The sequence below is a fragment of the Pinus tabuliformis genome, chromosome 8 (assembly GCF_031772625.1).
Source record: "Pinus tabuliformis cultivar Carrire ecotype Pingquan chromosome 8, CPIR1, whole genome shotgun sequence".
In the NCBI taxonomy this organism is placed as follows: Eukaryota; Viridiplantae; Streptophyta; class Pinopsida; order Pinales; family Pinaceae; genus Pinus; species Pinus tabuliformis.
The window spans coordinates 1,711,758,451-1,711,784,588 of NC_142294.1; the positions used below are offsets into that span (position 1 = coordinate 1,711,758,451).

General features: G+C 37.4%; 1 pseudogene; it reads right to left on the bottom strand.

Moving 5' to 3' along the window:
• Positions 1–557: 557 nt before the first annotated feature.
• LOC149242855 (kinesin-like protein KIN-14R) lies at positions 558–12,545 on the bottom strand (annotated as a pseudogene).
• Positions 12,546–26,138: the final 13,593 nt, after the last annotated feature.

Sequence of the window (26,138 nt, forward strand, 5' to 3'; positions counted from 1 at the left end):
TTGGGTTAACACATTATAGAGTAGATAAACTCTACACAAGCTTAAAACCTTTGAGGATAACCAAGAACCCATCCTAGGGGAATTGGTAACATTTATTTTTTTCCTTCACGCTTGTTATAATAAAACTATTCTCTTTATATCTCATTTCCATTAGATGATTTGAGTTCTTACTCTTTCTTTTGGATGTTTAACTATGATTGTCACATAGATACGAATGTTGATAGGTTTTGTTTCTATGAGTTGTTCAAGATCTACAATGTTTAAAAGCCATTTGTATTGTTGAGATTGTTTGTCATCCACAATTCTTTTAGTAGATCTTTGAGAAGAAAACACTACAATACTAACAAGTCTAACCTATAGGGAATGTTTTGAATTCAATAAAAATACTCAGCGAGAAAATGCATGTGAAATCATTCTAAATGTATGCTAATGATGAATGTAAAATCAATTTATTTGAAGATACCATTTTTTATACTTAAAAACCTAATTTGAATCAAATTGGTTCCATGTTGGATCTAGTTCTATGCCACTCACTCTCTTGGAAAATTTTAATGAAATTAAAGATTGTCACTCTCTTTGGGGCTGATTTGCACAAGCATTAGAGTTTTTGAGCTGCAATGGCATTAGATATATTTCAGAAGTTTTCCTATTCAATTTTATCAAGGTTATAATAACAAAATAAATTAAATGATGACCACCAATAAGAAAGATCTTGAAGAGAAAAGGTATTGGAATGGCACCTAATGAACCTTGAAGAAAATGCATTAGCTAGGAATTCCTAAAATCACTAAAAATATTGTCATGTCATCATGAAATCTGATTTCAAAAAGAGACAACAAATACAAGAGGAAGTCACAAATGAATAATAGGGAAACTCTTTTGAACCCTTCAGATGGTTGCAATGCAACTATACCTATAGGGTATGTGGTTGTTTTTGGTTGCTAAGGTAGATATAACATCACCAAGAGTAGAACGAGATTTCTTGATAGATTGAGCTTCCTTACGGTGCTCCACTTGAACATTTCTTTTTGATATTCTCTCACTTCCTTTCAGATCAACAAGCCTCAACTTTCTCTGTGTACATATTTTTCTCCCTTTACCATCACACAAAGTACAATATACATGGTAACATTAAAATTACAAACCTTCAATAACTCGTTACCAATGAAAACAAAAAAATAAAATCAGGATTGCCTCACTCTTTGATATTGTCATATAAATCAACTAATTCTCACATGCAATAATAAAATACACTGTAATTTTCTTTGATTAGGTATTAAACTATTCAAATAAGTACTTTCTATGACATAATATAAATTTTGATAATTACTTCAAGTGCGTAATCAACTATTCTACAAATTAGTATTGTTCGACTCAATTTAGTCAATATTTTTTACCTAACCAAACTACTGAATAATTTGTAACATAGGGGCAATTTTATTATATGTTCTTTGTTGAATTAATCGTGATTTATCGTTTTATGTAACAGTTTGAAGTGAGCATTGATGAAAGAATGCACATCAGTGAGAATTGCTACCGTTTTGATTATAATTAGTAGATCCAATGACCCTTGTATTGCTTCTAGTTTGTAAAACTTCCAAAACCTCATCCATAGTGTGTACTTGTCCTTGAACAAGTCCTGGAACATGATGGACATCTTTTGCTACCTTCTTTACTTCAAGCCTAACTGTTGGAGATCAGATGCACAGCGGAAACAAAATAAACAGCAGACTAATCGAGCACATAAGACACAAGAATTTAATGTGGTTCACCCAACGAATCTGGGCTACGTCCACACAACATAGGCATCGACAATCTTATTAATCAAACAGGAGATTACATCAAAGAAATCCTCACAAAACTCTCACCCTCTCAGCAAACATCCGAATGGTTGCCTGTTATATAGCATAGAGAATCTAACAACCTCATTGACTCACTCACATCAAATATAGGAGGCATTAATCATCTCCCAACAACCTGGAGCTAATCTAGGAACTGAATTTCTATTGTTGTCATCAGCTGAGATTTTTCCTATCTTATTCCAAACAGAAAATCTCAACAATCTCCACCTTGACAACAATTCGCCTGATGCCCTGTTATTATTATTTTATCTTTTCTGTAAGCCAAGAGAAGCCAAACACCAGCGTAGCTTCTCCAACAAAACTGGTTTCGTGAACATGTCTACACAGTTTTCCTTTGTATGCACCTTTTCAAGAGAGACTCCCCTTTCAGTGATAACCTGTCTTACAAAATGGTACTTGATCGGTATATGCTTTGATTTACTATGATAGGCCGGATTCTTAGCCAAATATATTGCACTTTGACTATCACAAAGTAACCTGATGTTGTCCTGTAACCTACCAAACTCACCAAGCAAACCTTTCAACCATACCGCCTCTTTGCAAGCATGCGAAGCAGCAATGTATTCTGCTTCAGTAGTGGATAAAGCAACAATATTTTGTAGCTTTGACATCCAGCTAATAGCTCCACCTGCAAGAGTAAAGACATACCCTGAAGTTGACCTTCTCTTATCCAAATCACCTGCAAAATCAGAATCAACATACCCGCAAACAGATTCACTACCCTTATTGTAAGTGATACAATAACTACTTGTGCCTCTCAAATACCGAAGCACCCATTTCACTGCTGACCAGTGTTCTTTACCCGGATTTTCCATGTACCTGCTCACAACCCCAACTGCATGTGAAATATCTGGTCGAGTACAAACCATCGCATACATTAAACACCCTACTACATTGGCATACGGAATTTGAGACATATAATCCCTTTCTTCATTTGTATTAGGACATAAACTCGAAGAAAGCTTAAAATGGGAAGCTAAAGGGACTGACACAGGCTTCACATTATTCATACCAAACCTCAAAAGTATTTTCTCAACATACTTCTGTTGTGATAGCCACAACTTACCATTACTCCTGTCTCTGAAAATCTCCATGCCCAAAATCTGTCTTGCTGCTCCTAGATCTTTCATATCAAATGTCCTTGCCATCTGAGCCTTCAACCTGTTGATTTCTTCTATGCTTTTTCTTACTAAAAGCATATCGTCAACATACAATACCAAGATAATGAATATGCCATTATTCAACTGTTTAAAATAAACAAAACGATCATATTCACTTCTAACATATTTCTGACTCAACATGAAAGAATCAAACTTCTTATACCATTGCCGAGGCGACTGCTTCAGGCCATATAATGACTTCTTAAGCCTGCAGACAAATTTCTCATTGTGATGCTGAACAAACCCTTCCGGTTGTTCCATATATATTTCCTCATCTAAGTCACCATGTAGAAATGCAGTCTTAACATCTAACTGCTGCAACTCTAAATCAAGCAAAGCCACTAATGCTAACACAATTCTAATTGAAACAATTTTGACCACTGGTGAAAAAATCTCATGAAAGTCAATACCGGCTTTCTGATAAAACCATTTTGCAACCAGTCGCACTTTGTAGCTGTCTTCCGTATCATTCACACCCCGTTTCAGCTTGAAAACCCATTTACACCCCACAGTTTTCCTGCCTTTTGGAAGCTCAACCAGATCCCATGTACCATTCTTACTTAAGGCCATCATTTCGTCCTTCATGGCTGCTTTCCACTTGTCACTATTTGAACCTTCTACAGCTTCCTGATAACGCAAAGGTTCATCATCATTAGCGGTCAAAACAACTGAAGTAACATGATCATCATACCTTCTCGGAGGGTGTTTGATCCTTGTAGACCTTCTTAAGAATGTTTCTGGTGCTTCCACAATTGGTTGTCTATCATCTGTAGGAACTTCTTCATGATCGCCATCTGAGACCTGTTCATGACCTCCATCTGAACCATGTTCATAATCTGATTCTGAAACCTGTTCATGACTAGAATCTGAACTATGGTCGTTATGACTATCATTAGAAATGCTGTCAAACTGAATATGCTGGAAATCAAATACATCATCCTGTTTCAATCTACTATCTACATCTAACTGTACAAGAGAGGATTCATTAAACTTTACATCTCTGTTGATGATGATTTTGCGGGTAGTAGGATCCCACAATCTATATCCCTTTGTTCCATCACCATACCCAACAAAGATATACCTTTTAGACTTTGGATCTAATTTAGTTCGCTGATGTTTAGGCACTAGAGCATATGCTTCACAACCAAACACTCTGAGTTTAGAATAGTCACAAGGGTGTCCTTTCCATACCTCTTGCGGAACCTTGCAGCCAATCGCTGTTGATGGAGATCGGTTTATCACATAACAAGTTGTTGCCACTGCTTCCGTCCACAACTCCTTTTGCAACCTGACGTTACTCACCATACACCTTGCTCTCTCTAGAAGAGTCATGTTCATGCGTTCAGCAACTCCATTCTGCTGAGGAGTATAAACCGTGGTCTTATGTCTCTCGATCCCTGCATCCTTGCAATAGCTGTCAAACTCCTTGGAGGAAAACTCACCACCATTGTCAGTTCTTAAACATTTTATAGTTCTACCAGTGCTGTTTTCTACCAATGCTCTAAACTGCTTGAAAACTGTAAAAACATCAGACTTCCTTTTCAACATGTAGACCTACACTTTCCTAGAAAAGTTATCAATAAACAATACAAAATATGACGAGCCACCATATGACGCTGTAGGGGCTGGACCCCAAACATCTGAATGGATATATTCAAGTATGCCTTTACTAGTATGTTTGCCTGTTTTAAACTTTTGTTTACTTTGTTTACCAAACAAACAATGTTTACAGAAATCTAACTTTCCAGATCTTAGATTAGGAAGTAACTTGCGGTTAGCCAAAATTTTCAACCCTCGTTCGCTCATATGGCCCAACCTTTGATGCCATAGGCGAATGGAACTACTGTCCTGTTCAGACACCGACACATGATCTGACCTAGTTCTACCTTCTAATTGAAAAAGATTTCCTACCTTCTTAGCCTTCATCACTAGTAAAATACCTTTATAGATTTTCATAACTCCACCTTGAATTACAGTTTTATATCCATTCGTATCCAGTGCTCCTAATGAAATTAAATTTTTTCTTAGATCTGGTACATGTCTCACATCAGTTAACAATTTGGTTGTGCCATCTAACATTTGCAGTTGTATACTTCCTATTCCAACAATACTGCAAGTGACATCATTACCCATGTACACGACTCCATCATCAACTGATCTATATGTCTTAAACCAATCTTTATGAATACACATGTGGTTAGATGCCTCGGAATCTAACAACCAATGTTGATCATGTTTTGAAACATTAATAGACAATACCTCATCACTCATACCTGAACCAGATACTGAACCTGTATCTGTGATGTTGGCTTCCTTCTTTTCTGTCGAAGAGCCTTCTTTAACAGCCTGCTTTCGCTTCCAGCAATCCTTTTTAAGATGTCCAGCCTTGCCACAATGCCAACACTTCACCTTTGTCTTCTTTCCTTTGGACTTTGAACGAGAGTCGCTATGCTTTCCCCCGGAGTGTCTCTCTCTTGAGCGACCTCTGGCCATCATTACCTCTGACGTAGAGGTGTCTCCATTCGACCTCTTCCTCGTCTCCTCAGACAACAAGGCTCCAACAACATCGTCAAACTCAAGAATGTCTGCTGTACTAAAGCTTATGGAAGTAACAAAGTGATCCTAGGATTCGGGCAATGAACACAATAAAGTTATTGCCTTATCCTCACAATCAAATTTCACATCTAGACTGTCTAATTGTACCAGCAAGGTATTAAAAACATTCAGGTGAACAGTAATCGAGGTAACTTCTTTCATCTGCAAACCGTAAAGCTTCCGTTTCAGGAGAATCCGATTTGTCAAGGATTTCGTCATATACAGCTTCTCCAACTTCGTCCACAAACCAGCTGCAGTCTTCTCTGACACGATGTTAAATAAAACATCATCAGCCAAACACAACCAAATTCCGCTCAAGGCTCTTCCATCCAATTCATTCCACTCATCATCTGTCACGGGGGAAGGCAGTTTGGACCTGCCCAACAATGCCTTTGCCACGCCCTGCTGTACCAGCAGATCATGCATTTTTACCTTCCAGATCTCGAAATTATTTTTGCCATTAAACTTCTCGATTTCGAACCGGGCACTTTGAGTTTTCGCCATTTGTATCAACAAAAAACAATAATCTCCAAAAAATAACAACTTTCAATAAATGAAGTGTTTAAATACCAGCAATGAACAAAACTGCCTATGCCTATCTGCCCTTTGTACTTCACATACATATATCTGCCTATGCTTTAAATAAAAAACAAAATTTTTCTTTTACTGCCACTGTGCAGCATAAATCCAGATTGCATGATTATAAAATATGCATCACACTGCTCTCCTCTGCGCGCATTCTTTTATTAAACGCAGGCAACACAAATTTCGCTATACCAAGAAGCCACCCGCACAGAGTACGCCCTCTCATGCCAACTCCTTACCTACCACGCCAAGCCACTTCCCGCATATATATATATGGCAAACGCAAATTCCGGCGAATTACTTTACATGATATCATAATAATAAATGAATCTTGACATTCCAAAATTTGCCAATGATATGCGTGCACTAATGTCAACCCCGAGAGAGCCCCTGGCAGTCCAGAATATTGAGACAAAGACTAAACTTTGTGGTTCAATATTTTTATGAAAATAGTGAACACTGGATTTTATGCGGTTCACAACAACCTTAGGTAGCTTGCTGTTTGGGGAATTTTTAGAATAATCAGAGCAGGCCAAAAGTGAAAAACAGTTACGGAAAATGCAAACACGCATTCAGCATGTAAACAGTTACAGAAAATGCAAACACGCATTCAGTACCTCGATCAGCATGTAATACACCGCATAAATTTAAGACTTCAGGTATACTTTAAAATCGTAGAGCAGTACCTCGATGAGCATGTAATACACCGCATATATTGAAGGCTTCAGGTATACTTTAAAATCGTTGCACAGCCACAGCTCAAACACTACGTACTCCGCAGGAAACAGGCTTCTGGCAATCGATTGAAAACTACCACGTACGCAGCGCTTCCAGGCAGCACCTCCAGGCAGCAAAGAAAAGACCTTTACGCACAGCACCAGAGAAATGACCTTTACGCAGTGCCTCCAGGCAGCACCTCCTCCAGCACGTCATACACAGCTCCCTCAGCGCTCCAGCAACACCTGCGCTCCAGCACGCTGCCTGATCCACGCATCAACTGCGCTCCACCTCCAAAATTGCTCTGATACCAATTGTTGGAGATAAAAAATAAACAGCAGACTAATCAAGCACATAAGACACAAGAATTTAACGTGGTTCACCCAACCAATCTGGGCTATGTCCACACAACATAGGCATCGGCAATCTTATTAATCAAACAGGAGATTACATCAAAGCAATCCTCACAAAACTCTCACCCTCTCAGCAAACATCCGAATGGTTGCCTGTTATATAGCATAGAGAATCTAACAACCTCATTAACTCACTCACATCAAATATAGGAGGCATTAATCATCTCCCAATAACCTGGAGCTAATCCAGGAACTGAATTTCTATTGTTGTCATGAGCTGAGATTTTTCCTATCTTATTCCAAACAGAAAATCTCAACACTAACCACAAACCACCTAGTCATTCGCAATTAAATAGACTAAGTTTCTTTCCTTCGATATAACATTATATGTATCAAATGTATCTCATGTGTGTTTAGGAAGCTAGAAATGACCTTAAACACCAAGTTAAACAAAAGTTACTTTTTAACATTATGCCGTGGCTAAGTTGGGGATGCAAGTAGATCACGAATCTAGTTATTGTAAACTTCCAATACACTTAATGAGATATCATATTTAGATAATCCATTTTTCTCATTAGCCACATGAAAGTGCTCCTCCAATGTTCTATAGTTTACTCCCCTATCGTCTTGTGTTCCCTCGATGGTAATTGTATTCCCAGTTCCTTTTTTCCCATAAGGAAATATACACACATTATACCCATCCAAAAATGGCACTAAAACTGGTGGAGTATTGGAAAAAACAACTACCCATGGAAATGATATAATCATTGAATTTGTGTGCTTATTAATAATAAATTTCATATCCAAAAGATATTATTTTGTACATATTACCTTGATTAGTAACTACTAAAAACACGATCAAATTTGAACTCATTCTTTGAAGAACCATTAATCGGATGTTCAGTTCATTGTCTCTACTTGTATACAATTCTAGTATTGAAGAAGTGATCGCCAGTATTTTTCCATCACTCAATGGACAACATCTACAAAATACTCTGATGTTTGCTGAAAAGGAACAGAAAATCACGTTATCTAACTTGATAATCATTCTGTAATGCATAAAAACAATGCAATCAACAACTTGCCTGTAAGATCCAACACTTTATTGTAAAGCTTTTTACTTTCCATTGTCTCTTTGTTGAACTTCTTCTTGAGTCCTTCACGCTGCAAAACTTAACAACTTCATAAAAATTAATAAAACATTAGCAATGATTTTCTCAAAAGTATAATATTTATCATACTTACCCATATATTGCACAACATATGTCATCCCAGCAATGTTAAGGATAGCGTTGGCACATTTATGTGCCTCTTCCGGAAGTTTATCATAAACTCTCTTTAGTATTTTCTACCAAGTAATTGACAATATTATTCATAGAATATCTAGCGAGGTGTAATACATGAATTAGACTTGCCTTTAATTTTTATGCTAATATTATCCAATACCCAAGTTATCTGAATTATAGCCTTCAAGTCTTTAACTATTATCGAATCCCAACAAAAATTCTTCCTTTGGTAAGCCTCTTGAAGCTCCCTTAATTGAGAAGTTTGGCCTTCTATAGTTTGATCTGGAACAAGGAATTTTTTGCATTGGATAATTCCAATTCGTTCGGTAATCAGAAAAGAAAGATTAGTTTTCTCCACCTAGACATTCAACATGAATGACATGTTATCTAGTTCTAGGTTTTCATTTTGACGATTAGAGTCACCAAGGGACATCCAGACCTTGTGGCATTCATTTTTATTCAACTCATACTCCCTAGCATGCTCTTCAATCTTCCTTTCATACTTTGATATACATTAAGGAGTATTTATTCTAATCTTCAAACTGATCAGTAGAACTAATGTTAATCCATCTCCAGAGTATTTAAAATGAGTACAAGGATGGATCTGCCAACATCTCTGAATACCTTGTGTTCCTAGTTTTCATCAGTCCTAGCAATTGGAATTGATTGTTCAAATGTTCTCCATTTTCTTTTGCTGTAGCCACATGAAGACTACTTTTGAGAGAGTCTGGACTTCCTACCATCTGTGATTTGATTCCTGAACCCATCATCACATTACAATAACTGAACATATCATATCAATTTAGCCAAATGGTAAAATTTATAATGATAGTAAGGTTCAGTTGGATCTCCCCAAGCGAAGGAAATCATTACGTTGTTGTTTCAATTTTTCAAGAACTGACAAATCAACTTCTTTTACAAAATTATAGCGAATTGGACATATCTTATAAATATATTTTGATTTCAATAGTGAAAATCCAGAATATAACGTCAACAATTGAAATACAGATGTTTTGGTTCGCGTACCCCATCTTCTTCAGTTCCTAAAAAGTACAAGATGTTAGCTAAAATGGATAGACAATTTGCTTGCAATCCTTTTCTCTCTGAAAATATGCATCTACATAACCAGGATGTGAATCCTCCCAAGCAAATGAATACAAATCTAGAGGAAGATGTTCATTTCAACCTAGAGGAACATTCTCATTACACTTTTTCCTCATCTACAAGTGCAAAATAAATCAGAGATTCTATGGATAAGCCTGGCTGTGCTCCTTCTAGAGCTGTTTTCAACTTTAGATGTAATGAGAGAGTTGATAAGTCTAAAGAGTTTTTCATAAAATTAGAGGAAAAGTTGAATGTAAGGAAGCGGAGAAAAACCAATTGCAAGTTAAAACAAAGGGGCTCCAAGAAGTTGAGAAAAAATGGTAATTTAATCAAAACCATCAATTCAATAAATTATTCTGCTAGAAGTGATATGAACGGATGAACTTGTCAGCAATTTGATTTTTTTTAAGAGGAAAAGGAAACTAAACCTTTAGATGGGAAGATTGGAATTGGAAACATTGACAGTGAGAGAGAGTGAAATTTTGCTAAATTCTGAAGTTGTTGAAGATGACCCAAATGGGACTGAACCCATAATTAAGAAGAATGAAATTGCAAAGACTATTGAAGTGAGCCTAACTATTCAAAAGTACGAAGTTGTAGAAGAATCAATTGAAGCTAAAATCTTACCAGGGAGGATGCGATGCTAGAAACTAAGGTTCACGGTGTCATATTGGAGGATTTTCGTCCTTTAATTGAAACTTATGAAGGTGGAAACAACACATCAAACATTGTTACATGGGTGTTAGCTGAACATTTGCAGGTTACAGATGGCTTGCGTGTAAGGGGTCGATCCAAGGTAACAAAATTGATATGAAACAAATCGCCCCAACTTTGTTTGGTCATCTCAACATGGTTGAGCAGAAGAAACAAATGGGAACGGAATTAAGAATACTAAAAAAGAAAAAACTTAAATCTATGATGCGGTACTTCAAGAATTCAAGGAGAGATAATGGAGGAATTCGTGATGGGGTGAGTGGAGACAATATCTTATTTTTGTATTGATAAGGTTCGTAGATGGGCAGGTTGAAAGTAAACAATTGTAATCTGTAATGTGGGAGTGTGTTTACCTCCTTTGTTTTCATAGGTTCAATTATTGGGTAATTTTGATCTGTTATGCTTGTTATACTATATAAAACATTGATTCTATTTCCATTAGTATTTAAAAAAAGAAAAGAAGATGTTTTGGTTCCTGGTGTGATACACAATGGCTAGCAAACTCCTATCGGTGAGATTTTCTTAGCTCTAATGACGTGGAAAATTCTCCAAACTACCTCCCCAGCAAAAATGACTTGGAATGCGGTTCTTGTTGGAAGGATTCCCATCATGAAATATGCATGCTAACCAAGTTCAAATATTCAGGTAAATTTTCAACATGGTGTAAGAGCAAGGTCTGGAAATTGATTGGCAGTGAGTAGGAGATCTGAGCCAGAGGCTTGAAGAGAGGGTTGGATCATTACAACAATAGCTCATAAATGAAATTCATAGGCCCCATACTGTCAAAAATCCCCATGGTTCTGAAAGAAAATTCATAGAACAACTTCTTCTAGTTTTCAACTTCATTAAACCTTAAAAACCCTAAACAAACAAACACGTAACCAACAATAAAAACAACAAGAGTCTTTCATTTCAATTACAAATTGTGAATTAGTCCTCAATTCTTATGGGATCTCGACCTTTCCTTCGTCGATCTTGTCCTGGACATCCTTAAGATCTTTTCCATCATGGATCCAGCCAACAGAGAGGCTTGTACCCAAAATCGCTTTCGTCATCTCGGACAATTCCTTCACCATGGACCTCGACCTCATAACCTTAGCGATTTCAATGACCTTCGCCATGGAAATCTTGTCTTTCCACCTTGATCCTCTCTGTTGATGAGGGCTGTAATGAAGATCATACGAATGTATGTTATGTTCATTATGATCTTCATTACTTGTCTACGCTTCTAATGAATTCGACCGACTAACCCTACGATCTGCCATACGCCCTTATGTGCTAGATTTATCTGTTTCACCCCATGATTTTTTACCAATGAAAGCCATGTTGTAGGAACCAATTAACCTATCCTATTAATATGGGACAGGGAAACACAATAGTAAGCAAAGCACAACGAGTAGCACCAAGACATCGAAAATGAAAGAGAAGATCATTGGTCGACTAGCCGGGTTAGTAAGATCGAAAGGTCGGGGGACCAAAGAGACTTGTTATCATAATGCTTAGATTACCACCTAACCCAAACCAGAGAAAAACGACCTTACGATTCACAGGGAGGGGGGATTTTTTTTTTTTTTTTTTAACTACATGGTGAATCCGTAACTGCCAGTCCTAATCTATAGAGACTTAGGATCAATCCTCGTAGCTGCTTTTATAACACCAGGAGTACATCCAACCAGTATACTAAGATCCTATGATTTAAGCAAGAGCAGAGTCACCTGCAGCCAAAAAGGATTGAGGAATCTGCCCCTTTACCTTCCACCACAGCAGATTAGTGTACTCAATAAGATTTGAACTGCCATCCAAGTAACTTACAGTCAAAGCACACATCACTGTAAGAAAGGGGCATATTATCTTCATAGGGAAATTGCATTATTTTCATAGGGAAACTGGAGCCCCAAAACTAGGCTCTTGACCAGGGTAGTTGCACTCAGCACCACAACGGACTTGGACTGCCAGTTCGGCACAATTATCTTTACCATGACCCTCAAACCCTTCCATGCTTTTCTGTTGCCTTTGAAATGTCTTCTTCGATTTTCTTGGGTGACATGAGCAGAGACGAAGAAACTCCCACTTCCCCACTTTTCCCCTTGTGTCCCTCACGCATACCTCCACCACCTGGGCAGGATCGATCTTGGGAGGCATGGCTGTCAAATTTTTAGAGGCTTCCATTCTACTTCTACTACCCTTTGCAAATCAAAATGCCCATATCCCCGAACCCGACTTGATATGAAATCGAAATGCCCTTATCCCCAAATCACAGTTATCAATTCCAATGAAAGTGATTTTTTTATTATCTTAATTTAAGACAATACTTGACCCGTGGATGTAGCTAAAAAGTTGTTTAATCCGTGTTTCTTTCTATTGTCTTAAATCAAGACAATCACATGTAGCGAAAACATTGTTTTTCTTAATTTTCTTGATTCAAGAAAATTACATGTAGCAACAAATTTGTTTTTCTTAGTGTTGATTCAAGATGATTAAAAGGTTAGCACTAGTGTAGGGTTTTAAGGCGAAATTAAATTTTTGTCTCAATTAAATGTCTTAAAATACTCCATCTTACAGTGGAGTTCCCATAAGAAAAATATACAATGGAAACAAAGGCATTTTTCTATGGAATACTCAATGTACAAATGCAACTTCATTAATTGTGACTTCATGCATACTATAATATGAATGCATATTATTATATAAAGGTGGAAGTCAATACTTATTGTAATATTAACCTATACTATATTGTAATATCAAAGTGGCTTGCATAGTTTTGTAAATAATAAACAAACACAACAATATCGATCACATAGTCATTTTATTCTCTTTAGCTCGTACATAGGAGGCGGGATGGTCATATCTACAGTATGAAGGCAAGCATTTGCAATGGCCTTACAAGAATCTTTGCAAATTTCTATGTCAACTAGTTTCTTTTAAGGGTGGATTTTCACAATAGCTTCCCTTTCAATTTCTCTTTACCATCAACTTGTAGTTGCTAGAAAAAACAACCAAGAAATCTTCATATAATGGGAAGAACCATATAATTGGCTTGAAAGCACAAATTAGAATTCAAATAGATAAGAGCAATATTTGAACAAAGTTATTTCAAGATCACACAAGCATGCACTCGTTTCCCGCCCTCAAATCCCTAATGGATGCATGTTGGATAGTAAAGTTGCATGGAACAAGACACATTGACATGAATTCCATTATGTCCATTGTAGTAGCATCAACAATTTTCATGGATAGAGTTCCCACTTGACCATTGAACTCCTGCCAATGAGAACACATAAGCTTTTGCACAATTTGTATGTAGTCTGAGTTGGTGATACTAGGAGGAGTAAACAACGAGCATAATCGATGTTACAATAGTAGAGAATGTTTGAGGGAATCGACAAAGTCAAAATGGAGAGACATAATGTAGAGTTTTTTTCAAACAGAGACATGTTAAAGAAAGTGTGGATGAGAAAGGAGTTACTGAGCAAGAGAGAAATGGGGGACATATGCTCTCATACAATGTGAGGCTATGAATATAACTCCCCAAATTGAATTTCTTTCATTAAGTGGAGGGTAATTAAATACAAATGGAATAGTGAACCTCACATTCACCTTCCACTCTCTCTCTCCATAGTGTTAAGAGACATTATATTCCCGACAACACATTACTTAAAACCAGCATAGCTCCATGTTAACTGTACATAAAACCAAGTTAAGATCCATCTATGATAGTGAGTAGAACCAAAGTTAAGATCGAGCTATGATGGTATTACTAATAAAATAATCTAATACATTAAATATTATGGGTAAGATTTTATATACTCGTTAAAATGCCATGTGAAAAAAATTCCCTTTATCTCATAAAGAAAATAATCCCCTTTAAAGAAAATAATCTCATTTATTAATTAATATGGGACAACTTATTTATTGGTATGACGGAATGTTATCCCTTCCAGGAGGGGACATCTCTAGCCTATTATGATAAGTGACAAGCAGTATACTTCCCTACCCTCACGTCTACGCTCTTTCTAAATCATAAATGTGTAGAAATTCCTTGTAGATTCAAACTACTAATCGTAATTTAATAAAACAATAAACTTGAATCTAGTCTACCAACTACAAAAACAATTAATGATCGCAAAATCACAAAGCATATAAGAGAAAGAATTCAATCAACACATTAAACAATGATTTGCTAGGGAAAGCCATAGCTAAAAATCTCTTCTATTTGTATATTGCATCAGTCAAAAAAATATGAGAAGATTATAATGTTTTTCTCAAGCCCAAGTAACCTCTATAATATCTCTATATGTCTCCTTTCTTCCAGTATAAGCCTTGGACAATACCTAACAAATTATCTACTTTCTCAAGTTGCCATTTCCTTGCATTGCTTGTAAAGGAATTAGCCCCCTATTTATTAAGGAAATCCACATCATGAATTGCACAATTACTATACACCCTTCTCCCACTACATGCACCATGTGTACAACTTTGAAAACTATTCAACTCATAGTAAATTTCCCTTGAACTCCAATATCAACTTGGTAACTCACACATCACACATACATGACTTATTTATGGTTGATTTATCAATTAACTCGTTGAACACATGAACTTGCATCCCACTTCAAGACCTACTAGTTCTTGTAACAATTGGATCTAGTTTAAGTGACATTAAATCACTTTAAGATAATTAAACTATTAAAACTTAAGTTAAAGTCAACCTATGATCTGATTGAGTAACGACGCAGAGACTTGGGGATGCGCAGCCAGGGTTAAAACGGGGCTTTGAGTTTTCTCCCTATGGAGTGCAGCAGAGGAGGGAGCTCCACTCCCTCCTACAAGGAAGCGGTGGCGAGTAGAGGCAAATCACCATGGGGTAATGTTAGAGGATCTGATGAAGAGGGGGAGAAAAATAATGAAAAGGGGTCAGAAGGGGCCAAGTCGAAGGAAAATAGTAGCACCAAGGATAAGGAGGAAGAAGACAAAAGCCAGGGAACAAGGGACAAACATCAAAAGGGACCATGCAGACCCAAAAGGGAGATTACTCCTAGAGTAGTGTTAAATGATCCTACTCTGCAGGCGCACAAGGAACATATGGGAACTTACACCATAATTTGCAAATTCATGTGAATATGGCCCTATGAAAAGGAATTATAGACATGGATCAAATACCACTAGAAACCCAAAGGTAGTATCGATCTCCATCTTAGGTTAAAGGGCTTTTTTACCGTGGTATTTACTAACATTGAAGATAAAGATAGAATATTCGAAGGAGGACCCTACTTTTATGTAGCAGAAGGCCTCTATATGTGGTCGTGGATGATGAACTTCGTTCTAGAGAGGGAGACATTCAACTCGGTTCCTGTTTGGGTAAGGCTCTATTCCCTACCTCTCAATTACTGACAAAATGTATCGCTCACTGCCATAGGCAATAAACTAGGTCGTTTTGTTAAAGCTTTGGAAGCCACAAAACGAGGTAAATATATTTCCTATGCTAGGATTTGCGTTGAAATGGATCTATTAGGTGCTCTTCCAGATGAAATTATCCTGGAATTCTTTGATGAGGAATGGGTGCAAACGATGGATTATGAGCATATCCCGTTCAGATGTCGTAAATTCCATGAACATGGTCACTTGATGAGAGATTGTCCTCTTAATAAAGCATATAACAAAGGAAAACCTAATACAGTGAAGAATACTGATAACTTTTAGAAAGTGGCAAGTAAGGGAAAAGGAGGCAGAAAGGGATCAAAGAAACAGCGCAATGAGGGGCAAAAGACCAACTAGAACAGGTTTCAAGCACTGGAAGAAAATTAAGAAATGACAAATGAAGATCAAACAAGGGAGGAAGGCCCTAGGGAAGAGGAGAAGGAAGGGAACAATGACACAACACAAGCGATTCATAATAAGAAAGATACTATGATCAATGATACTGAACTACAAATGGATATGTAAATGACCCAAAGTGAAACAGATCTAGAAGACCATGAACTTCAGGATATTCTAGAAAAGGAAAATCTAGATCTGGAAGGGTTCTTAATGCAGGGAACCACGAGAGGGATAGATTCATTACCTCAAGAGGATTGCAATAGAATACAACAGTTTTTTTTATGGAAGACATAGGAAAGTGAGGTAGGAAAAGGAAAAGGCACTGACAAGTAAGAAAACAGAGTGAAAACTATGAAACCAACCCCAGGACTAGCTACTAGAAATGCAAGCAAGAAAATAGGCCAGAAAAAGCAGAAGAAACTTTTGATGGAGTGGGGAAAGCTAATGATAGATTTAGGTAAGATGAAAGACCTAACCAGTTACTCCTTTACAAGTCTTTAAATATGAAGTTAACATCTTGGAATATCAGAGGTCTAGGAAGTGAAAGGAAACAAAGATTGCTTAGTTATAGAATAAAACAAGATATGTCGGATATAATCTTCATCCAGGAAACGAAATGTTCCATTCAGAAAATAAGACTTAAACACAACAAATGGCTCAATAAATATGAGTTTCTAGAGGTTAAAGCTAAGAATATAGCGGGGGGTATTCTCACTCTTTGGAATCCTCAAAGGGTCAGCATAAGGGATGTAGAGGCATCAAGAAATTACCTATCAGGGTTTATTCAACCAGTTGGGATTTCAGAAACATTCCTTGTCCATAATGTTTACGGCCATCAAAGAATAGAGGATAAACTCAATTTGCTAGAAGCCCTTATTGACCTCAGGAACAGACAGGCTAGAATTCCTTGGATCATGGGAGGGGATTTCAACATGATCAAATCTCTCTCAGAAAAAAAAGGAGGTACCAGAGTGCTTAACAAAGACTCCTTAGCATTCCAATCATTTATAGACAAAATGAATTTGGTAGATTTAGAATCGGGCAATGGCATTTTCACATGGAACAATAAAAGAGGAGGTGAGGCACTGGTAGCTTCTAAGTTAGATAGATTTATGATATCTGAGGAGTTGATGCTTCTAAATAAAGACATAACAATTATATTTCTTCCATTTGGAGGTTCAGATCACTCGTCGATTCAATTGGAAATCAAGGGTATAGATTCTCCCAGCAATAGACCCTTCAGATTCGAAAATATCTGTCTCTCCCACCCAGATTTCATTAGTAACATTGAAAAATTGTGGTCTGAAGACTTGCAAATTCAAGGATCTAAGATGTACCTTCTTCAGAAAAGACTAAAGCACATTAAGTTCAGACTGAAGGAATGGAACTAGAAGGATTTCGATAATATTTTTTTGAGGCAAAAAATTAGTGGAAATCAAGATTCTAGAACTCAACGAGGCTTTGATAAAAGATGGATTTGACAAAGCCAAAAGTGATGAGGTTGATAAACACCATCTAGATTGGGAAAAGTTATGCAAACAAGAGAAAATATTTTGGAGACAAAAATCAAGAGTTCAATGGCTCAAGGAAGGAGAGCGGAACACAAGATTTTTTCACAGATCCACTGTGGCTAAAAGAGCTCAGAATAGAATCTCAATGATTAAGGATAAGGAAGGGGAGATTTAGAACACTCATAAAGACATTGAAGCAATTCTTGTTCAACATTTCCGGAACATGACTTGGGAAAACCCAATAGGGATCACTCCATCAAGGGAATTACATGGCATATCCCTAAGCTGGTGTCTAGAGAGGACAATTTTAACCTCAATAGACCAGTTACTGAAGAGGAGGTTAGTGAGGTTCTCAAAGACATGCAGAATGGCAAAGCTCTAGGCCGAGATGGTTTCAATGTGGATTTCTTTAAAGCTTGTTGGCATATTATCAAAGAGGATATTTTGAATGTGGTAGAGGATTCCAGAAGTAGCAAAACTATCCTAAAAGCTCTCAATACCTCCTTCATCTCCCTAATTCCCAAACAGGACTCAGCTCAAACTGCAGATAAGTTCAGACCTATTGCGTTATGTAATGTTTTTTACAAGATAATATCCAAAGTAGTGGCTAATAGACTCAAAACTCTCCTTCCCTCGCTAGTGTCTGATGAAAAATCAGGTTATGTTGAGGGAAGACAGATTCTAAATAATATTATTCAAGCACATGAGGTGGTTCACACACTAACCAGCAAAAGGCAAGTGGGGATGATCATGCAATTGGATATTGCCAAAGCGTATGACAAGGTGAATTGGAGTTACATCAATAAGGTTCTCTCCGCCTTTGGGTTCGATCACAACTAGGTCAGATGGGTCATGGCACTAGTGACTTCTTCCAACTTTTCTATTATGGTAAATGGCTCTCCCTGAGAGATCTTCAATCCCACTAGAGGCCTCAGGAAGGGAGACCCACTCTTTCCCTTTTTCTTCATTCTCATGATGAATGGTCTTCGATGATCCATTCAGCGGGCCAAGGCAATGGGAAAAATCAGGGGTCTTCAAGTTTCTGATAATGGTTTCGCTCTAACTCACCAACAGTTTGTTAATGATACCTTACTGCAATGGATCCCCACATTCAAAGAAGCTTCGGCCTACAAGAAAATCCTTAAATATGTTGGCTTGCCTACAGGTATGGAAGTCAATCTCTCTAAATCAAAAATCTTGTTTTTAAACACTAACATTGCTATCCAAAGAAATATCTCAAGAATTCTTGGCTTTCAAAGAGATTCCCTCCCTTCAAAATATTTAGGAGTTCCTCTTATTGCCAGACCCATGCACAAGAGTATATGGGAACCGGTTCTTAACAAGTTGCAGGACAGAGTAAAAAAATGGACCTTTCGTGCCTTGAACCTGGCAGGCAGGTTAGTTCTGACAAAGGCAGTTCTGCAATCTATCCTGGTTTTCATGTTATCAACTCTTCCAACTCCCAAATGTGTCTTACAGCAAATCAGGAATATACAAAGAGATTTCCTCTAGGGCAAGGAGGAAACAAGGAAGAAATGGGCCCTGGTTTCCTGGGAAAAAATATGTAAACCCAAAAGTCATGGGGGTCTAGGCTTGGACGATCAAGAGATTCTTTGCAAAGTCCTAGGAGCCAAGCTTTGGTGGAGATGGGTTCAAGAGCCAAAAACTCAGTGGGCCAGGATATGGAAAGAGAAATATGCCAGCTCTTGGCACACCAATGATCTCATAAGAATGTCTAGAATTATGAAAGGCTCCCACATATGGAATAGAGCCTGGGAAAACAAAAGCCTAGTTCAAAAGAACAATTTTTGAGAAATTAGGGCAGGAGATATTGCTCTCTTTTGGGAGGAAAAATGGCAACAAGAAGTAACGCTATTAATAGAGATTTTTTTAAGCCTCAAGTAGGAAACAAATGCCTAAGGGTTAATCAAAGTAAAGGATTTTTGGAATCTTACTTACATCTCCGGAAAATGGAGAAGCTGGAAAAACATTGACTGTAGAGAGGACAGTCCCCTAAAAATCAAAGCAGAGGCTCTTGGGGACTTACTAAAGCAAAGAATGATCTTAGTTACAGAGGGGCAGGATCAATTGAGATGGGGTAATAACAAGAAAGGAACCTTTAATCTTAAGGAAGAAAAAGGTCTTCTCCTTGGGCTTGGCTCCAGTGTTCCAGACAAGACCTGGCTGCATCTCTGGAAAAATAAAGGCTGGATGAAGATCAAGCTTTTTATGTGGTTGGTTCATCATAAGAAAATCTTGACTTGGGACAACATTAGGAGAAGAGGAGTTATGGGGCCTTCCAGATGCCAGCTCTGTGAAGAGCAGGATGAAACAATGGAACATATTCTCAACAGCTGCTCGTACACAACCTGGTTGTGGGATTCGTTTTCTTCAATTTTACACCAATCTGATAGGGATAGAGGAAGTATCAAAAATACCCTAAACCAATGGAGAAGAAACTATGCAGAGAATGAATTCCTTAATTCAGCATGGGCCTTCACACCTTGCTTCATCATCTGGAATGTTTGGAATGAAAGAAATAAAAGAATTTTCAAGAATGAAAAGTTTTCACCACATCGGCTTTATGATCTTATCTTGAAGCAGCTCAGAGAGACAATTAGCTCCACTGTTCGCAATATCCCCAAAAAACCCCTATCGGATAATGAGCAGAGAACTCTCGGGCATCTAGGATTACAAGGAATAACTCCGCAAGGTATAAACAGAAGGGATACAGCTATGGTTACAAAGAAGGACTTCTGGCAACTTCCACCGAGAGACTTTCTGAAATATAACATTGATGGTGCCTCAAAAGGAAATCCAGGAACTACTGGTTATGGAGGAGTTATAAGGGATGAAGAGGGCAATATTATCTTTCTCTTCCACTGTCATTTAGGAAGAGCTACCAATAACATGGCAGAAGTAATGGCTCTGGAGCAATGTCTAGAGTTTTTGATTCAGAACCATAGCTCAAATGTCATTATAGAAGCGGACTCTGAGATAACCATTAACGCAGTGAAAAGACTCAGCGGTGGTTCTTGGCCGGAGAGAGTCTTGAATCAGTGGAAACTTATCCAAGTTTATCAAAGAATCAAAGTTCATCTCCAGTGTCTTAGAACCGTTAGTTCTAACCATGTTCGTCGTAATGCCAATAAGCTTGCAGACATACTAGCCAATCAAGGGGTGTGCAAGGTTGAATGTTGGATGGCCAAAAAATGGCAAGAAATTCCTCAAAGTCGACTAAAGGCTATCTGCAAGGATCAAGCTGCTGAGGACAGAGATGTCTTTCAATTTCGGGCTATATTGAATAACAAGAATTGAAATTGTAGGATTGTGCACCCTCAGCCCAGTAGGATGAACTAGGATGATTGGATAGTCAATTCCAGTCTCACTATATCCCCGAGCCTTTCGACCGGGATCCCCTAGTTGATGGTTCGCTCTCCGCGGAATCAGTGCCCAAACAAACTCTTGTCAGGGTATTGTTTTTGTTGTACGAATAGGAAAAATGGGTGGTTAATCATGTTCAATAGTTTGCATTCACCCTCTTTCCATTCTCAGGCTAGTAATCCTAGCCCTAGCCAGTTTTCTGGCGATACCATGTCTATTAAGTGGAAAGTCGTTTTGCAGTTTTGGAAGCAATCCCATAGGGATCACAACATGTGGAAAAGTGGAAGTTATGGAAATTGTCCTTCATCGTGAGTTAAGGTTCGGTCATGTAAGGCGACACGATATGGCTCCTGGCCGTTGGATCCGGCAACTCGGATGAATGGTTGGGATCATTCACGTTGTTTAGTGGGGCCCGACGGGTCTTTTCCCTGTTCGTGGAAGGCACGTCTTTTCCTTGTCTGTCCTTTGGGTTCTTTCAGTGGTTGGGGGTAATCGATGTCGTTGTTCAGCCACGGGGGTATGGTTTGTCTGGTACGACCTTTGGTTAGGATTCTTGCAGCCCTTTAGAGGGTTTTCCCATGGGTTTTGTGTTTTTGGGTGTTAGATGTTGGTCTTAGACTTGGAAAGGATTATTTGTTCTCCTGAGTTTGTATAATTTAACACGTTTCCCATGGGTTTATATTTATGAACCACTCTACATGACTCAAATTAGGACCTCAAATCAAATTAAGTAAGGTAACTAAGTGAAATTAACTTAGTTAAGTATTACAACTTGTCTTATGTTGTGGAATTAGAATTTTCTCCTAATTTAATTGAACGGAAAATGAAATCAAGGTTTTCTTGTTTCCATTTTCAACACTACCTATCAACAAGAAAGGGATTTGCATCTACACTGATCTAACACCTTTGGAATATACTGCATGAAACACCTCACATTGTTGTTGCTACTACATCAACATCTGCAACTGAGAATAAAAATAAAATAAAAATAATCACTAAATCAATCAACAAATATCTACTAGGAAAACTATGTTTTTTCTGACTCTGCTGTACACTCCTCAATATCTGAATGACATTGATCCTCTTGTCACTGAATACTATGGGACCCCTAGCAAGGTAATGATCCATGAGACAAAAATACCTCAATGGACCCTGCCCACATTTTCACAACTCTTGGGACTATTCCTTGACAACGCCCCACCTCACACCTCGAGGTATGAATGCATGTGGTCCCTCTTCCCACTTAGCTCAAAATTTCACCCTATTATGGGTCTCCACTTTAGTAGATGTTTCCAATATGTCTCCTCACTACTTCTCCTCAATCGTGGTTGCTCCACAACTTGCTCCGGCTCCTTCTGAGGCTCCATTTTGAGAGGTAAATTATGCTCCCTCTCAACCACCAATTTTCTAACCTTTTACTTATTCATCAAGGCTTTTCATGCATCTTCGACCTCAAGTGTATATGGTTTCTTGAATCATACACTGATCTTGTTAACTTGTCCTGTGGCGATGTGTCTAAGGAGAAACTTTTCTTTTTTGAATATCACATCGTAGCCATGGTCTTCCAACAGCACAAGGAAGAAAGATTCTTCTTTAGAGCTAGAGCAAACTTCACATCCTTAAGTCTAAGAGGGGAGCCTCACTCCCTCTAAAAAGTAACTATACCAATACCGGCCGCACTAGACCTCCCATCATCTCCAAACTCAATGTGTTTATTGAGGTCTTTTTCCTCCAAGTCACTGAAGTGATCTATATTGCTTGTCATATGGAATGACGCACCGTTGTTGAGATACCATTTGCATGCCATTACTGTGATTCTCATGAATGCAATAACACTAAAATAAAGCTCAAATTGTGAAGCTAGAGCTTCACCTGGAGCTGCTACTGCAGGCTTCTTCTTGCTCGCCTTGTTGTTTGGACATTTTGCAGCATAGTGCCCGAATTCATGAGAATGAAAGCACTTGACGTTGCGAAAGTTTTTCTTCTCCCTCCCTGCCTTGGGACTTATTTCCCTTTCATTTATTTACTTTGCTTACTAATGAAAGGGAATTTTCCTCTTCTTTGGATGAGGTCCCATCTCTATTGTCGTGCCTTATTTCTTCCTACACTAGAATGGACCATATCTGCTCCCAACTCAGTAGTTTGCCTCTACCATTCACATAATCTTGATAATTGTGCCATCTATTAGGAATACCAAAAATAGCTAGATCTAACAACTATTCTTCATGGACAGTAACACTGACCCCTCCAAGTTCATCATGAAATTGTGCAAACTTGCTCTAGTATTGCAAAATTGTGTCATTATTTTGCATATTGATGCTAAGAAGCTTGTCGTGCAGTGCCAACATCTTGTCGTCACTATTGTTCTTAAACAAGTCAGTTAGTGTTTTCCACATAGCAAATGGAGTTTCTTTCACATGCATATTTGAGATAATATGATCTCGAACTCTCTCGAATATGATCCTCCTCACTTTAGCTACATCCTCTTTCCACTGAGCGAGATTCTCGGCATCAACTATTGGGGGTTGAGCTAAATCTATCTTGTTGTAATCTATTAGCCCATTATCATCTAATATTCCATCCATATGAATCATCCATGCCACAAAATTTGCGGTTTCTTCTAGAGTATACTCAAGTGTGAGTCGAGTGGAAGTCATCTTCTCAATCCTAGAGAAAACTGCAACACAAATCTTTTAATTCGAAGCTCTTGCACAAACTTCAAATTATCTTCTCTTCTATTGTTATTATTTCTCTAATACCATGTAGAAATTCATTGTAAATTCAAACTGCTAATGTAATTTACTAAAACAATAGACTTGAATCTACTCTACCAACTGTGGAAACAATTAACGATTGCAAAATCATGAAGCATATAAGAGAAATAATTCAATAAACACATTACACAATGATTTCCTCAAGAAAACCACACCTAAAAACACCTACCATCTATATATTTCATTAGTTAGAAAAATATGAGAAGATTACAATTATTTCCTCAAGCCCAAGAAACCTTTACATTATCTCTATCTATCTCACTACTTCCTTGACAAGCCTTGGCCAATAGTTAACCAACTCTCTTCTTGCCCAAGTCACTATTTCCTTGCAATATTTATCAAGGAAATATCCCCCTATTAATTAGTGAAATACTCATCCTCAATTGTGAAATACATATAGGTCCTTCTCTGATTGCATGCACCACCTGTGCAACTCGGAAAATTATAGAAGCGATAATACACCACCACTGAACTCCAATCTAAACTAGGTAAATCATAGATCACACATGCATGAGTTATTTATGGCTAATTTATCGATTAACTAGTTGAACACATCTAGTTGTACCCCACTGTTAAACCTCCTACTTCCTTTGACAGTTGGAACTGGTTTAAGTGACAGTAACTCAATTTAACTTAATTAAAGTATTACAACTCAAATTAAGCTCAACCTAGGCTCCTAAAATTTAGGATTTACTCCATATGACTCAAGTTAGACCCTCAACTCAAATTAAGTGAGCCAACTAAGCAAAATTAACATAATTAACTATTGCAAGTTGTCTTGTGATGTGGAATTACAATTTTCTCCTAATTTAATTCGAGGGAAAATTAAATCAGTCTTTTCTTGTTTCAATTTTCAACAAAACTCCTACTATATTTGGCTTATGGAGGCTCCTCCTAAATCATAAATTCTTAGTATACATGGTTTATGAAATATTTTATTATGCCATAAATTGCTAATGTATCTCGCTTACAAAGGTTTTTTCTAATTGATAAATTCATGGTCTATTTTTCATAGAGGATGTTGGATATACTCTTTATGTTATAGTCATAGGCACTACTTTGACCTCCCACATTATTCTGAAGTGTTATATTGATAGGCACAACGTTTGGTCATGGGTGGTCGAGATTACTTCACTTGATTAGGAGTTAACCATACTAAAAGTAAATAAACTAGCATAGATCCATCTTTACTCTTGATTTACTGAGCATCAAGAGGGATCAAATATCCTCACATGAAAACTAGCATAGCGCAAAAAAAATTTGAATAGGCTACATTCCACATGAATACCATGGGTCAATGTCATTTCTTCTCAATACCCTGGGTCAATAAGATGTGCCATCTTTATTTTTTTTGACATTAATATTAAGGTTAATAATGTTTTTTTCATGGTAATAATAATAATTTGGCCCATAGGCTTCACCTAAATAAAACCCCATTTTTTAGTGTTTTTAAATAAAAAGTGAATTGTAGAATAAATATAAAAAAATATTTGATTTTTTTACCATACCTCTCGTTTATTTATATTTTTATTAATTTATCATAACTCTTTTATAAAAACTATATTTGACCCATAGGCTTCACCAAAATAAAACCACTTTTTTGAGTCTTTGTAAATATAAAGAGGTTTATGGACTAAATATAACTAGCATTTCCACCACATGTTGCAAAGGAAACATGGTAAAGCATAAATTCGAGAAGAATGACACTTGATATTGCAAACTATAATCAAATGTTGGTAGCAGCATCGTGATAACTTATATGAAACCGATAGAGTTGTGAATTTATCCTTTCATCCAGTAGTACTTAGAAAAACTGCCTATTTTTCATCCTGGTGAGTTGTAGATGTGATGTTGGGAGAAACAATTTACAGTGAGAATATTATTGCAAGGCAATTTAAGTTATATTAGACAAAGGAATATATAGTGTTCAATTTCAGCCTTTAAAAGACAAGATACCCTATCCATGAAGCTATGTGGTCCATTAGCTTTTCCATTTGTCTGATGTCTCCTATAGTTCTTTATTTGTTTGCAACCTTGGGTGCCGAAGTTTCAAGACTCTGGTCACCACTGTAGAATCAAAACGTTTTTGCAGTCAAAGCATTTCTTCTTTGGTTAAAGATAGATTATTGTTTATAAATGCTTCTTACCCTTCACCAAGTGAATAGAATATAGGGTGGTCTACCTTGCTAAGAGCTTCAGTGAGTTTTGAGTAGTTGTATTGTTTTTATATGAGGTCTATAAAAAAGTCTATAGTTATGTATGGAAATTTTATTCAT